Source organism: Phyllobates terribilis, unplaced genomic scaffold (genome assembly GCF_046119375.1).
Source record: "Phyllobates terribilis strain yellow unplaced genomic scaffold, ASM4611937v1 Scaffold_230__1_contigs__length_3167835, whole genome shotgun sequence".
NCBI lineage: Eukaryota > Metazoa > Chordata > Amphibia > Anura > Dendrobatidae > Phyllobates > Phyllobates terribilis.
Window position 1 is genome coordinate 1,133,990 of NW_027362990.1, and position 13,247 is coordinate 1,147,236.

Consider the following 13,247-nt stretch of genomic DNA (forward strand, 5'->3'; position numbering starts at 1 on the left):
GGACTTCCCTCGGTCTTGGACTCAAGTCAATGGTGCAGTTGTGGTACCCGTACTCACCTTCCTCCAACCATCATCCCAAGAACCTACGGAGCAACGGGTAGAGCTGGAAGAGCAGCCGGTCCAGGAGGCAGAAGACTCCACCCAAGCGGAACAGGAGAATCCACCCTCTGCTTATAGTGAGCCTGCCGTACCCCTAGTGAGACAAAGAGCCGGTAGACAGCTGCCCAGTTTACCCTTGACAGCTCCTACACCCTGTAGTTCAGGGCCAGACAGTCAGCTCCGTAGGTCCACTAGGGCCACTAGAGGCCAGTTACCCGCACGTTGGAGGATCTAAATGTTTAAGTTGTTTTACAATGTTTACCTGTTTATTGTTGCTTGTGTGTAATTTTGTGTTTCTAGTTGTTTTTAGGAGTCTTCGGTGGATTTACCGGGAATCCTTTGTATATAGTTGGAGCGTAACCCAGGATGGACTAGAGACTGTTAAGGACTCGGGGTAGGACAGACCCCTACCTGGTTACGTCTCCCTGTGTTGGTGAAATGGACACTTTTGCTTTTCTTCAAAGACTGCACCCGGTTGCGGACATCCGTGACCATCTTATTGTGTTTCCTTATTGTATTTTATTGTTCTTTGATATACCTTGTTATATTTTTCTAAAAAGTGTTTAGTCCCGGAGTACTAAATTTCACTAGGGGGGAGTGTGACACCCCAGGGGTCTGGTTGTCACAGTGATAGAGATATTACGTCTGAGAGCAGGTGGGAGGTCCTTTGGTCAGGGATCCTGTGCATGCCACACCTCCTGCCCAGCCTTGGGAGGGGAAGAACTTCCCCTGTATAAACCCGGGGCTGAGGCAGGGTTAGTGAGTCCAGGAAGAGTAGAGACAAGAGCAGCATAGGAAGCAGCAGAGTCCCAAGGAGTCAGGGGCTGGCAGCTAAAGAGCTCGCCCTGACTAAGAAGATTCTTTACCGGACCCGGAGTCCGAGGCTGTGGGGACTAACTTCTACCCAGCAGCAGAATCCGTCAGGCAGGGGATTTCAGGTCCCCTGGCCCAGAAGCCCGAAGGCCCGGTCACACGCGTGGGACCAGCACCGCCATCGTGGAGCGGAAGCCATTAGAAGGCCCCGAGTCACCGGCCATACGGGTGAGCACCACACGGTACACTCAGGGACGTGGGCTACTTACATCAGCTTCTAGCAAGGTAGCCAGAAGAGTACAGTCAGCTTGGGAGGCCTACAACTACGCCTGGCCAGGGGAGATCCCATCTGCTCAAGGACTGACCAGGCCCCGTTCGCTAGCAAGTACTCCGGGAGGGTCTATCGTTGTTACCAGTAAAGACCCTGAACGCTACCATACCGTCTCTGAGTGGTTCCTGCTACCCCCATCATCCACGTCGGCTGCCCTGAGGCCATACCCCTCCCGTTGGGGGTTATACTATCACGCTGCACCATCCTTCCACCGGCCTCAGCGGTCTGCCCTGCAGCAGCAGCCCCCTGGCTGCATTCAACGGGTGGCGTAGTCATCAACCATTTTCTACCGCTAACAGACTGCCGTCCAGTTTGACTCCCTGGGCACGGACCGGGTCACCGCCACGAGACTACAACCCTAAACAGATCCGGCTCCGGGTAAGCTCCCGCGTGCGCAACGCAGCGCGACACAGGCCCAGGGGCGCGTCACATACATAAGCAGTAGGTTTACAGTTATCATAATTCATCCATTTTAACCGATGGAAGACGGAGCCTCCAAGGTATCTACACATACATGCAGCCTTGGATTGCTTTAATAAAAGTCCTGCAAAAAAACTAATACAATTCAGACCAATAAAAGTCTCGATGTTAGGGAATCCTAGGCCACCATTCCTTTTACACCTATGAAGAAATTCCCTCTTGGCCTTCTCTATATTACTGCCCCAAAGGAACACAAAAAGTAATCTATTAATCTTCTTCAAAACTCCAACAGATGGGGGAAAAATCAAAGCTACATAAATAAGCATAGGGAGAATGATACTTTTAATGATTAAAATTTTCCCAGTAAAGGACAGATCACGCAGACGCCATAATTCCAATTTCCTTGCAATTTTACCACCCAGATCCTCCCAACTCTTGTCCCCTTTTAAACTCTCATCCAGACACACCCCCAACACTTTAATCCCCCCTTCCACACATTCCATATCTGCATCACTCACTTTTTTACTACTAAAAAATCCCTTAACCTTACTTTTTCCCAATTTATTTTGAAAGCAGAGGCCACACAAAAACATTGGACTAACCATTTAACCCTTGCGACATCACTCTCAGAATCACACAACACACACACATCATCCATATAACCAATCACTTTAATAGCCTTACCATCACAGCCAGGGATCAAAAACCCCTTTAAAACTGTATCCCTTCTAATAAGCTGGAGAAGAGGCTCCATCACACAAATAAACATGATTGGAGAAAGCGGGCATCCCTGCCTCACCCCTGACAATATTTCAAAAGACTCAGATAAAAAACCATTCACCTGCACCACACTTCTAGCACCCTCATACATTCCCATAATCAATCTAACCAAGCGCTCTGGAAAGCCCATCTTCAACAACACATTAAACAAAAACACATGAGCCACACAATCAAAGGCCTTTTCAAAGTCAAGCGCACATACAATCACACCTTTCTTTCTACTCTTACAATCCTCTAGCACATCCCTCACCAGACAAATGTTCTCTTGTATCCTCCGTTCAGGCACTGCACACACTTGTTCCTCCTCAATCACAGATGCTATCACTTCTCTCATACGACAAGCCAAAATTTTCGCAAAAATCTTATAATCAGCATTAAGCAGCGTAATTGGTCTCCAGTTGGCTAGCCTCTTTCTATCACCTTTTTTAAACAATAACACAACCAAACCTCCCTTCATACACTCAGGCATACTCACTCCGGCAAACAAGGATTTCATGACTTCAAACAGATCCTGAGAAACAACGTCCCAATATTTTGCATAAAAATCACATGGGATTCCATCCTGCCCAGGGGATTTGTTCTTCGGAGACTTGGAGATCACACCCAACAATTCTTTCTCTGTTAAATCATCCATCAAAGCCTGACTTTCACTTTCTGTAACAAAATTTCCAAGTACCTGCAAAAACTCATTCTCGTTCCCCAAATCACACTTTTTCTCCCCATACAAGCCTTTATAAAAATTAACCACTTCCTTGATCACTCCCTCACCATGTACCTCATCACCCTTATCATTCACTAACACATGCATATCCCGTTTACCACCACACATTTTCTTAAAAAAGAAGCGCGTACATTTCTCATTCTGTTCCCTAAACTTCACTCTCGACCGGAATATGATTTCCTTTCCTCGTCCAAACATCCAATCACCCATTTCGTTCTTCATTTTAACCAACTCACTTTTAACATCTATACCCATAGCTCTACATTCATGCAAAAAGGAAATCCTCCTATTTATTTGTGTATATAATAATCTCTTCTTTTTAGCCTTAATATAGCCAATTTTCCTGAAAAAATCCCTAATTCTAACCTTGACCCACACCCACCATTCCAAGATATTGCAAAAATCCCTTTTCCTCCTCACCCAACCATGGTATTTTTTTGAAAAACACCTGAAAACTTGCTTGTCATCCAGAACACTCACATTCATCCGCCACCTCCCTTTGCCATAGAAAAAACCATCCACCTCAAACACCCCAAGCAAACACTCATGATCAGAGAAGCAAACTTTCTCTTGGGAATACTTAACACATTTAACTGCCGGTGAGGAAACAAAAAAATAGTCCAGTCTAGACTCGGCATGGCCATCATCTGAATGATATGTAAAAGGTCCCGGCTTCTCCGACACAGCATCCCTAAGGGAGAAGTCTTTAGTCATTTGGTTCCATAGATTACCTGTAACATCCACTTTAGATTGCCATGAACCTGCCCTTGCTTCTTTTGAAAAAATACAGTTAAAGTCACCAATAACAAAAACAGGCAACTTGCCATGCAAAAAAAAAGTCAATTTTTTGAAGAGTGATAAGCGCTCATTTTTATCCACATTTGCATATATGCAAATTAGTTTAAAGTCCCAACCAAGGTATGATAGAGTGATACAAGCACATCTTCCTTCCAGAATAATAGTTTTCTGTTTTAAGCGAATGTCTCTGTTTTGGATAAGGATTCCAATGCCATCATTTCTGTTAGTATTAGAAAAGGACCACACTGCCTCCCCATACAGCCACTCATTTTGTTTAGGAAATTTAGATAAACCACATTCTTGAACACATATAATGTCACAGCCCTTAGATGCCAAATAGTCCAGAACAGTGGCACGCTTTGTCGCTGATGCAAACATACGTACATTCTGGGAGATTATTTTCAGCCGCAGGACCATAGGTGTCAATGCAGGTTATGGAGACCGGGAAGACCAGAAAAGGAAATCAACATGTCTCAGGCCACCTCAGAAAATTCAAATAGGCTCTCCAAGCCTGCCACATCCTTTTCCTCTAAGAAACCTTCACTAGGTGATATGGGAGTGGCCTTATAAGGTTCATTCAAATGTGAATCCTCCCCAGAGTCAGATAGGACGGAAAAAGGGTTGTGAGACTCAAAAGACTCAAATTTCTTCTTTCGTAACCTCTTTACAGTTTTACCAGTCTTCTTCTGTTTGGCCAAGGCTTTACAAACGATGGCAGCATTTTCAGCTGAAGGCATCCTGGCAGCCTCTATTTCCTCTGGAGAAACTGACCACTGTATGTCAACGGAACTTGGGGCAGACATCTCCTCAGAGCTTTCCACCTCCTCAATTACCTCACTGAGAGCCGTCTCAGCCCCTGACCCAGAAGGCAACTCTACAGGTGGTGCCACACCCACGTCAGGCTGCACCTGGTCTCCAAGATTTCCCTCTACAGTGATATCATGCACCTCAGCCACAGTGGGAATAAAATCCACCACTTCCTCCACCATTGTAGTAGTTTCAGGAACAACACGAGGGATTTCAGTAGGGCCCTCCTGTGCCTGAGGAGCCCCCTGTCTCTCCCCCCATGTCCTACGTCTCTCAGTATTAAGACGCGCCAAAAAAACCTGACGGCTAACATTAGGACATGATCTACAAGTGTGGCCATTTTCACCACATAAGTCACATATTGCAGGATAGGGACATTCAAAGGCTTCATGCCCTGATTTTTTACAATTCCTACAAGTTACATCAGAGGTACATTCCGCAGCTATATGGCCATAACAAAAACATTTCCTACAAAAAGAGGGCTGACCAGGATAATGTAGGAATCCTCTATTTCCTCCAATGGAGAAATTTGCAGGTGGGTGCATGGTTCCACCAATACCCTCAGGGTCAGATTTGAAACGAGCCCAAAATTTCACATTCCCATTGAAAACAGCAAAAATATTCTTTTGCATGATTCCCCCCCTTATTACTGAGCAATACTGTGATAAGAAAGCTCTAATCAAAGGGATCTCCACAAACGGGTTATACATGTGTACAGTAATGGGCCTTTCAATATTAGAAAACAAAGGCTTAGGGATTATAAATTGTAAATACTCATGATGTCTTTTCTCTTTTAAACGCTGAAAGAAAGTCAAACAGTCTGCTTCCAAGTAGAAAGAAGTGTCATAATTACCAGCTTTAGGAAACTCCTGGATACAAAAAATCTTCTCCAGTTTAAATCCCGTCAATTCCATCACTATATTCCGGACAATAAATTCCAAGCCGATGTTATGTCTGTGGTCCTCAATAACCTCCAATCGCACGGTATTCTTTACAGCCGCCATTGTAATGCCCAAGGCACGGATCGCTTTCTCCACCACACGAGCCGAAAATACGCACCCCTCAGCCCAGACCGAGGCAAACACCCCGATCTGAGCCAAAAGGCCGAGAAGCGATAACCAGAATTGGTTTCAAACTACGGAGCCACCCAAGGATCCTGAAAAGTCCATTTGTGGAGATGAGCTCCTGGACTCCCGTTAAGAAGACATGTTGTCAACCTCTAGATCCCTTACATGCCTGCACTTTTCGGCTTGCTGCTGCTGCAATCCACGCGTTTTAGATCTGCATAACTCCACCTCTTTAAACACAGCACCTTCACCCCCTGCTGTTCCCACCCGCCTCAACACCGTTGGAAGGGAGGAGAACCAATTAAGGCGGGGGGTGGGGTGGAACGAGCAGCTGTCTACCCTTAGCAGGAGGGCTCCTGATTACATACCTCTCCTGCTGCTGCTGCTGCTGGCTGTCCAGCAGCAGACTGAAGGTGGCTGCTGCTGTGCACAGGTATATAAAGGCTCAGAGCCTATTATGACACGCGCAGCCAGCGTTCCATTGCCACATTCCATCTACTGCAGGCAGGATACCTGGCTGGCTGAATGTCGCTGAGAAGCTCACAGAGACCGCCATAAGCAACAGTTTAACAGAATGCCACAGACTAATCAACCAAACTTTTTGGGTTGGGTTCTCTTTTATAGTCTGCAGGCATTAAATGAAAGAAGTCAGTGTTCCAGCAGAAGGAGACAACGTTTCAGAAAAGGCATTGTAGCAAACCAAAAAAGAAATTTTAAGCGCAGCAGAGTAACCAGCGCACATACCTGTTAGCTCAGGTGAGTTTAAAAGGCTGCTGTTGATAACAAGGGCATTTGCTAAATAGATGGTGTGTGTGCAACAATATACTGAAAGGTCAATTATATTGTGCAGCTTATCTCACCACCTGTAGTTATTTAGGTGAAAGCTCCAAAATGCTTGCCTAATATGTCTGTTTATCCAAAAGGAAGTAAAAAGGGAGAGCTAGAAAGATAGCATTGCATCACATTACATGGCAATGCAATGCACAGTTGCTGAAGTTGAACCAAAATGAGCTTGTAATCTGGCTTCTGCAACTTTGAACATGAAAAATCCAATGAGGAGAAGAAAAGCAAAGCCAAAGAGTCCATCCCAAAATCCGACAAACAAGCAAAATGAACAAAAAACATTGAATTCAATTCTTTCTGATTTTAGAAACTGCATTAAAGAAGGGGTGCACCGGTCCTGGAGATACTGCAATACCAGGTCAATGCGTGGAGTGGACAGAGCAAGCTCTTTTTCCATCTCCCTGTTCTAAAAATCCATTTAATATATGGTCCCCACATAGGGGACGTATCAGATATTAAACTGATAAGAACAGATACTACACTTGATCTTAGCCAAAAGGCCGAGAAGCGATAACCAGAATTGGTTTCAAACTACGGAGCCACCCAAGGATCCTGAAAAGTCCATTTGTGGAGATGAGCTCCTGGACTCCCGTTAAGAAGACATGTTGTCAACCTCTAGATCCCTTACATGCCTGCACTTTTCGGCTTGCTGCTGCTGCAATCCACGCGTTTTAGATCTGCATAACTCCACCTCTTTAAACACAGCACCTTCACCCCCTGCTGTTCCCACCCGCCTCAACACCGTTGGAAGGGAGGAGAACCAATTAAGGCGGGGGGTGGGGTGGAACGAGCAGCTGTCTACCCTTAGCAGGAGGGCTCCTGATTACATACCTCTCCTGCTGCTGCTGCTGCTGGCTGTCCAGCAGCAGACTGAAGGTGGCTGCTGCTGTGCACAGGTATATAAAGGCTCAGAGCCTATTATGACACGCGCAGCCAGCGTTCCATTGCCACATTCCATCTACTGCAGGCAGGATACCTGGCTGGCTGAATGTCGCTGAGAAGCTCACAGAGACCGCCATAAGCAACAGTTTAACAGAATGCCACAGACTAATCAACCAAACTTTTTGGGTTGGGTTCTCTTTTATAGTCTGCAGGCATTAAATGAAAGAAGTCAGTGTTCCAGCAGAAGGAGACAACGTTTCAGAAAAGGCATTGTAGCAAACCAAAAAAGAAATTTTAAGCGCAGCAGAGTAACCAGCGCACATACCTGTTAGCTCAGGTGAGTTTAAAAGGCTGCTGTTGATAACAAGGGCATTTGCTAAATAGATGGTGTGTGTGCAACAATATACTGAAAGGTCAATTATATTGTGCAGCTTATCTCACCACCTGTAGTTATTTAGGTGAAAGCTCCAAAATGCTTGCCTAATATGTCTGTTTATCCAAAAGGAAGTAAAAAGGGAGAGCTAGAAAGATAGCATTGCATCACATTACATGGCAATGCAATGCACAGTTGCTGAAGTTGAACCCAAATGAGCAATGTAATCTGGCTTCTGCAACTTTGAACATGAAAAATCCAATGAGGAGAAGAAAAGCAAAGCCAAAGAGTCCATCCCAAAATCCGACAAACAAGCAAAATGAACAAAAAACATTGAATTCAATTCTTTCTGATTTTAGAAACTGCATTAAAGAAGGGGTGCACCGGTCCTGGAGATACTGCAATACCAGGTCAATGCGTGGAGTGGACAGAGCAAGCTCTTTTTCCATCTCCCTGTTCTAAAAATCCATTTAATATATGGTCCCCAGATAGGGGACGTATCAGATATTAAACTGATAAGAACAGATACTACACTTGATCTTAGCCAAAAGGCCGAGAAGCGATAACCAGAATTGGTTTCAAACTACGGAGCCACCCAAGGATCCTGAAAAGTCCATTTGTGGAGATGAGCTCCTGGACTCCCGTTAAGAAGACATGTTGTCAACCTCTAGATCCCTTACATGCCTGCACTTTTCGGCTTGCTGCTGCTGCAATCCACGCGTTTTAGATCTGCATAACTCCACCTCTTTAAACACAGCACCTTCACCCCCTGCTGTTCCCACCCGCCTCAACACCGTTGGAAGGGAGGAGAACCAATTAAGGCGGGGGGTGGGGTGGAACGAGCAGCTGTCTACCCTTAGCAGGAGGGCTCCTGATTACATACCTCTCCTGCTGCTGCTGCTGCTGCTGGCTGTCCAGCAGCAGACTGAAGGTGGCTGCTGCTGTGCACAGGTATATAAAGGCTCAGAGCCTATTATGACACGCGCAGCCAGCGTTCCATTGCCACATTCCATCTACTGCAGGCAGGATACCTGGCTGGCTGAATGTCGCTGAGAAGCTCACAGAGACCGCCATAAGCAACAGTTTAACAGAATGCCACAGACTAATCAACCAAACTTTTTGGGTTGGGTTCTCTTTTATAGTCTGCAGGCATTAAATGAAAGAAGTCAGTGTTCCAGCAGAAGGAGACAACGTTTCAGAAAAGGCATTGTAGCAAACCAAAAAAGAAATTTTAAGCGCAGCAGAGTAACCAGCGCACATACCTGTTAGCTCAGGTGAGTTTAAAAGGCTGCTGTTGATAACAAGGGCATTTGCTAAATAGATGGTGTGTGTGCAACAATATACTGAAAGGTCAATTATATTGTGCAGCTTATCTCACCACCTGTAGTTATTTAGGTGAAAGCTCCAAAATGCTTGCCTAATATGTCTGTTTATCCAAAAGGAAGTAAAAAGGGAGAGCTAGAAAGATAGCATTGCATCACATTACATGGCAATGCAATGCACAGTTGCTGAAGTTGAACCAAAATGAGCTTGTAATCTGGCTTCTGCAACTTTGAACATGAAAAATCCAATGAGGAGAAGAAAAGCAAAGCCAAAGAGTCCATCCCAAAATCCGACAAACAAGCAAAATGAACAAAAAACATTGAATTCAATTCTTTCTGATTTTAGAAACTGCATTAAAGAAGGGGTGCACCGGTCCTGGAGATACTGCAATACCAGGTCAATGCGTGGAGTGGACAGAGCAAGCTCTTTTTCCATCTCCCTGTTCTAAAAATCCATTTAATATATGGTCCCCAGATAGGGGACGTATCAGATATTAAACTGATAAGAACAGATACTACACTTGATCTTAGCCAAAAGGCCGAGAAGCGATAACCAGAATTGGTTTCAAACTACGGAGCCACCCAAGGATCCTGAAAAGTCCATTTGTGGAGATGAGCTCCTGGACTCCCGTTAAGAAGACATGTTGTCAACCTCTAGATCCCTTACATGCCTGCACTTTTCGGCTTGCTGCTGCTGCAATCCACGCGTTTTAGATCTGCATAACTCCACCTCTTTAAACACAGCACCTTCACCCCCTGCTGTTCCCACCCGCCTCAACACCGTTGGAAGGGAGGAGAACCAATTAAGGCGGGGGGTGGGGTGGAACGAGCAGCTGTCTACCCTTAGCAGGAGGGCTCCTGATTACATACCTCTCCTGCTGCTGCTGCTGCTGCTGGCTGTCCAGCAGCAGACTGAAGGTGGCTGCTGCTGTGCACAGGTATATAAAGGCTCAGAGCCTATTATGACACGCGCAGCCAGCGTTCCATTGCCACATTCCATCTACTGCAGGCAGGATACCTGGCTGGCTGAATGTCGCTGAGAAGCTCACAGAGACCGCCATAAGCAACAGTTTAACAGAATGCCACAGACTAATCAACCAAACTTTTTGGGTTGGGTTCTCTTTTATAGTCTGCAGGCATTAAATGAAAGAAGTCAGTGTTCCAGCAGAAGGAGACAACGTTTCAGAAAAGGCATTGTAGCAAACCAAAAAAGAAATTTTAAGCGCAGCAGAGTAACCAGCGCACATACCTGTTAGCTCAGGTGAGTTTAAAAGGCTGCTGTTGATAACAAGGGCATTTGCTAAATAGATGGTGTGTGTGCAACAATATACTGAAAGGTCAATTATATTGTGCAGCTTATCTCACCACCTGTAGTTATTTAGGTGAAAGCTCCAAAATGCTTGCCTAATATGTCTGTTTATCCAAAAGGAAGTAAAAAGGGAGAGCTAGAAAGATAGCATTGCATCACATTACATGGCAATGCAATGCACAGTTGCTGAAGTTGAACCAAAATGAGCTTGTAATCTGGCTTCTGCAACTTTGAACATGAAAAATCCAATGAGGAGAAGAAAAGCAAAGCCAAAGAGTCCATCCCAAAATCCGACAAACAAGCAAAATGAACAAAAAACATTGAATTCAATTCTTTCTGATTTTAGAAACTGCATTAAAGAAGGGGTGCACCGGTCCTGGAGATACTGCAATACCAGGTCAATGCGTGGAGTGGACAGAGCAAGCTCTTTTTCCATCTCCCTGTTCTAAAAATCCATTTAATATATGGTCCCCAGATAGGGGACGTATCAGATATTAAACTGATAAGAACAGATACTACACTTGATCTTAGCCAAAAGGCCGAGAAGCGATAACCAGAATTGGTTTCAAACTACGGAGCCACCCAAGGATCCTGAAAAGTCCATTTGTGGAGATGAGCTCCTGGACTCCCGTTAAGAAGACATGTTGTCAACCTCTAGATCCCTTACATGCCTGCACTTTTCGGCTTGCTGCTGCTGCAATCCACGCGTTTTAGATCTGCATAACTCCACCTCTTTAAACACAGCACCTTCACCCCCTGCTGTTCCCACCCGCCTCAACACCGTTGGAAGGGAGGAGAACCAATTAAGGCGGGGGGTGGGGTGGAACGAGCAGCTGTCTACCCTTAGCAGGAGGGCTCCTGATTACATACCTCTCCTGCTGCTGCTGCTGCTGGCTGTCCAGCAGCAGACTGAAGGTGGCTGCTGCTGTGCACAGGTATATAAAGGCTCAGAGCCTATTATGACACGCGCAGCCAGCGTTCCATTGCCACATTCCATCTACTGCAGGCAGGATACCTGGCTGGCTGAATGTCGCTGAGAAGCTCACAGAGACCGCCATAAGCAACAGTTTAACAGAATGCCACAGACTAATCAACCAAACTTTTTGGGTTGGGTTCTCTTTTATAGTCTGCAGGCATTAAATGAAAGAAGTCAGTGTTCCAGCAGAAGGAGACAACGTTTCAGAAAAGGCATTGTAGCAAACCAAAAAAGAAATTTTAAGCGCAGCAGAGTAACCAGCGCACATACCTGTTAGCTCAGGTGAGTTTAAAAGGCTGCTGTTGATAACAAGGGCATTTGCTAAATAGATGGTGTGTGTGCAACAATATACTGAAAGGTCAATTATATTGTGCAGCTTATCTCACCACCTGTAGTTATTTAGGTGAAAGCTCCAAAATGCTTGCCTAATATGTCTGTTTATCCAAAAGGAAGTAAAAAGGGAGAGCTAGAAAGATAGCATTGCATCACATTACATGGCAATGCAATGCACAGTTGCTGAAGTTGAACCAAAATGAGCTTGTAATCTGGCTTCTGCAACTTTGAACATGAAAAATCCAATGAGGAGAAGAAAAGCAAAGCCAAAGAGTCCATCCCAAAATCCGACAAACAAGCAAAATGAACAAAAAACATTGAATTCAATTCTTTCTGATTTTAGAAACTGCATTAAAGAAGGGGTGCACCGGTCCTGGAGATACTGCAATACCAGGTCAATGCGTGGAGTGGACAGAGCAAGCTCTTTTTCCATCTCCCTGTTCTAAAAATCCATTTAATATATGGTCCCCAGATAGGGGACGTATCAGATATTAAACTGATAAGAACCGATTTTTTTTTTTTTTTTTTTTTTTTTTTTTTTTTTTCTCCTCAGACGAGGAAATTCCACAGTCTATGGAAACCAGACAAAGGAAAATTCCATCAAAACAGCTGCGTCAAATCCAATACGCAATTTGCTGTCCCCATCATCATCGGAAATATTTATTTCATATTTCAAAACAACAATAACAAAAATCAAGAGGTACTAACAATATATCTCCACTTTTTAACTTTCCATATTCCCTCCGCATCCACTTCCCCTCTCCTCTTTTTGTCCCATAGGAAACACACATACATCTTCCCCAAAATCACCTTCACACTATCCTTTACAGCAATTTCCTTCCTTTTAAACACATACACATTCCTCACATCCCATAACACTTCCTTTATACATGCAAGCATCAACCACAAGACTCTTTCCTTCGTCCCATCACATATTCCCAAACCAAACATAAACAACTCAAAAGACAACAAATTCACACCACACAATTCTTTACACAAAGGCCCCATTCTCCCAATCACATCTCTAGCATACTGGCAATTCCAAAAAACATGCAACACACTTTCCCTTCCACCACAGCCATTTCTTGGACACATTTCACTCCTCACCAAACCTCTATTCCTCTGAAACTCTCTCACAGGTAATACTCCATGTAAAGACTGCCACACAACTTCACTCTGTTTGTTGGTCATACCACTCATCCGCACTTTCTTCCAAACCTTCTGCACATCACCACCCCTAACCATATTTATTCCACATTCTACCTCTCTACATTCAATCATCCTATACACAGCCTTCTTATTCTCCAGCAATCTCACATCTGCATCACACAGTTCATACCTCACCAAAAACTTATAAACCCACACATACCATA

The 13,247-nt window shown here is 44.7% G+C and overlaps 4 non-coding genes and 1 pseudogene across 4 annotated transcripts; all 5 read right to left on the minus strand.

The window, feature by feature from the left end:
- Positions 1–7,000: 7,000 nt before the first annotated feature.
- On the minus strand, positions 7,001–7,191 carry LOC141215076 (U2 spliceosomal RNA). The gene has a single exon (XR_012284222.1). It is a non-coding gene; the product is annotated as a U2 spliceosomal RNA (small nuclear RNA).
- Positions 7,192–8,307: 1,116 nt separating this feature from the next.
- Positions 8,308–8,498, minus strand: LOC141215053 (U2 spliceosomal RNA). Its single transcript, XR_012284201.1, has one exon. It is a non-coding gene; the product is annotated as a U2 spliceosomal RNA (small nuclear RNA).
- A 1,118-nt stretch (positions 8,499–9,616) lies between these two features.
- On the minus strand, positions 9,617–9,807 carry LOC141215054 (U2 spliceosomal RNA). The gene has a single exon (XR_012284202.1). It is a non-coding gene; the product is annotated as a U2 spliceosomal RNA (small nuclear RNA).
- Positions 9,808–10,925: 1,118 nt separating this feature from the next.
- Positions 10,926–11,116, minus strand: LOC141215055 (U2 spliceosomal RNA). Its single transcript, XR_012284203.1, has one exon. It is a non-coding gene; the product is annotated as a U2 spliceosomal RNA (small nuclear RNA).
- Positions 11,117–12,231: 1,115 nt separating this feature from the next.
- On the minus strand, positions 12,232–12,437 carry LOC141215148 (U2 spliceosomal RNA; annotated as a pseudogene).
- Between the last annotated feature and the right edge of the window lie 810 nt (positions 12,438–13,247).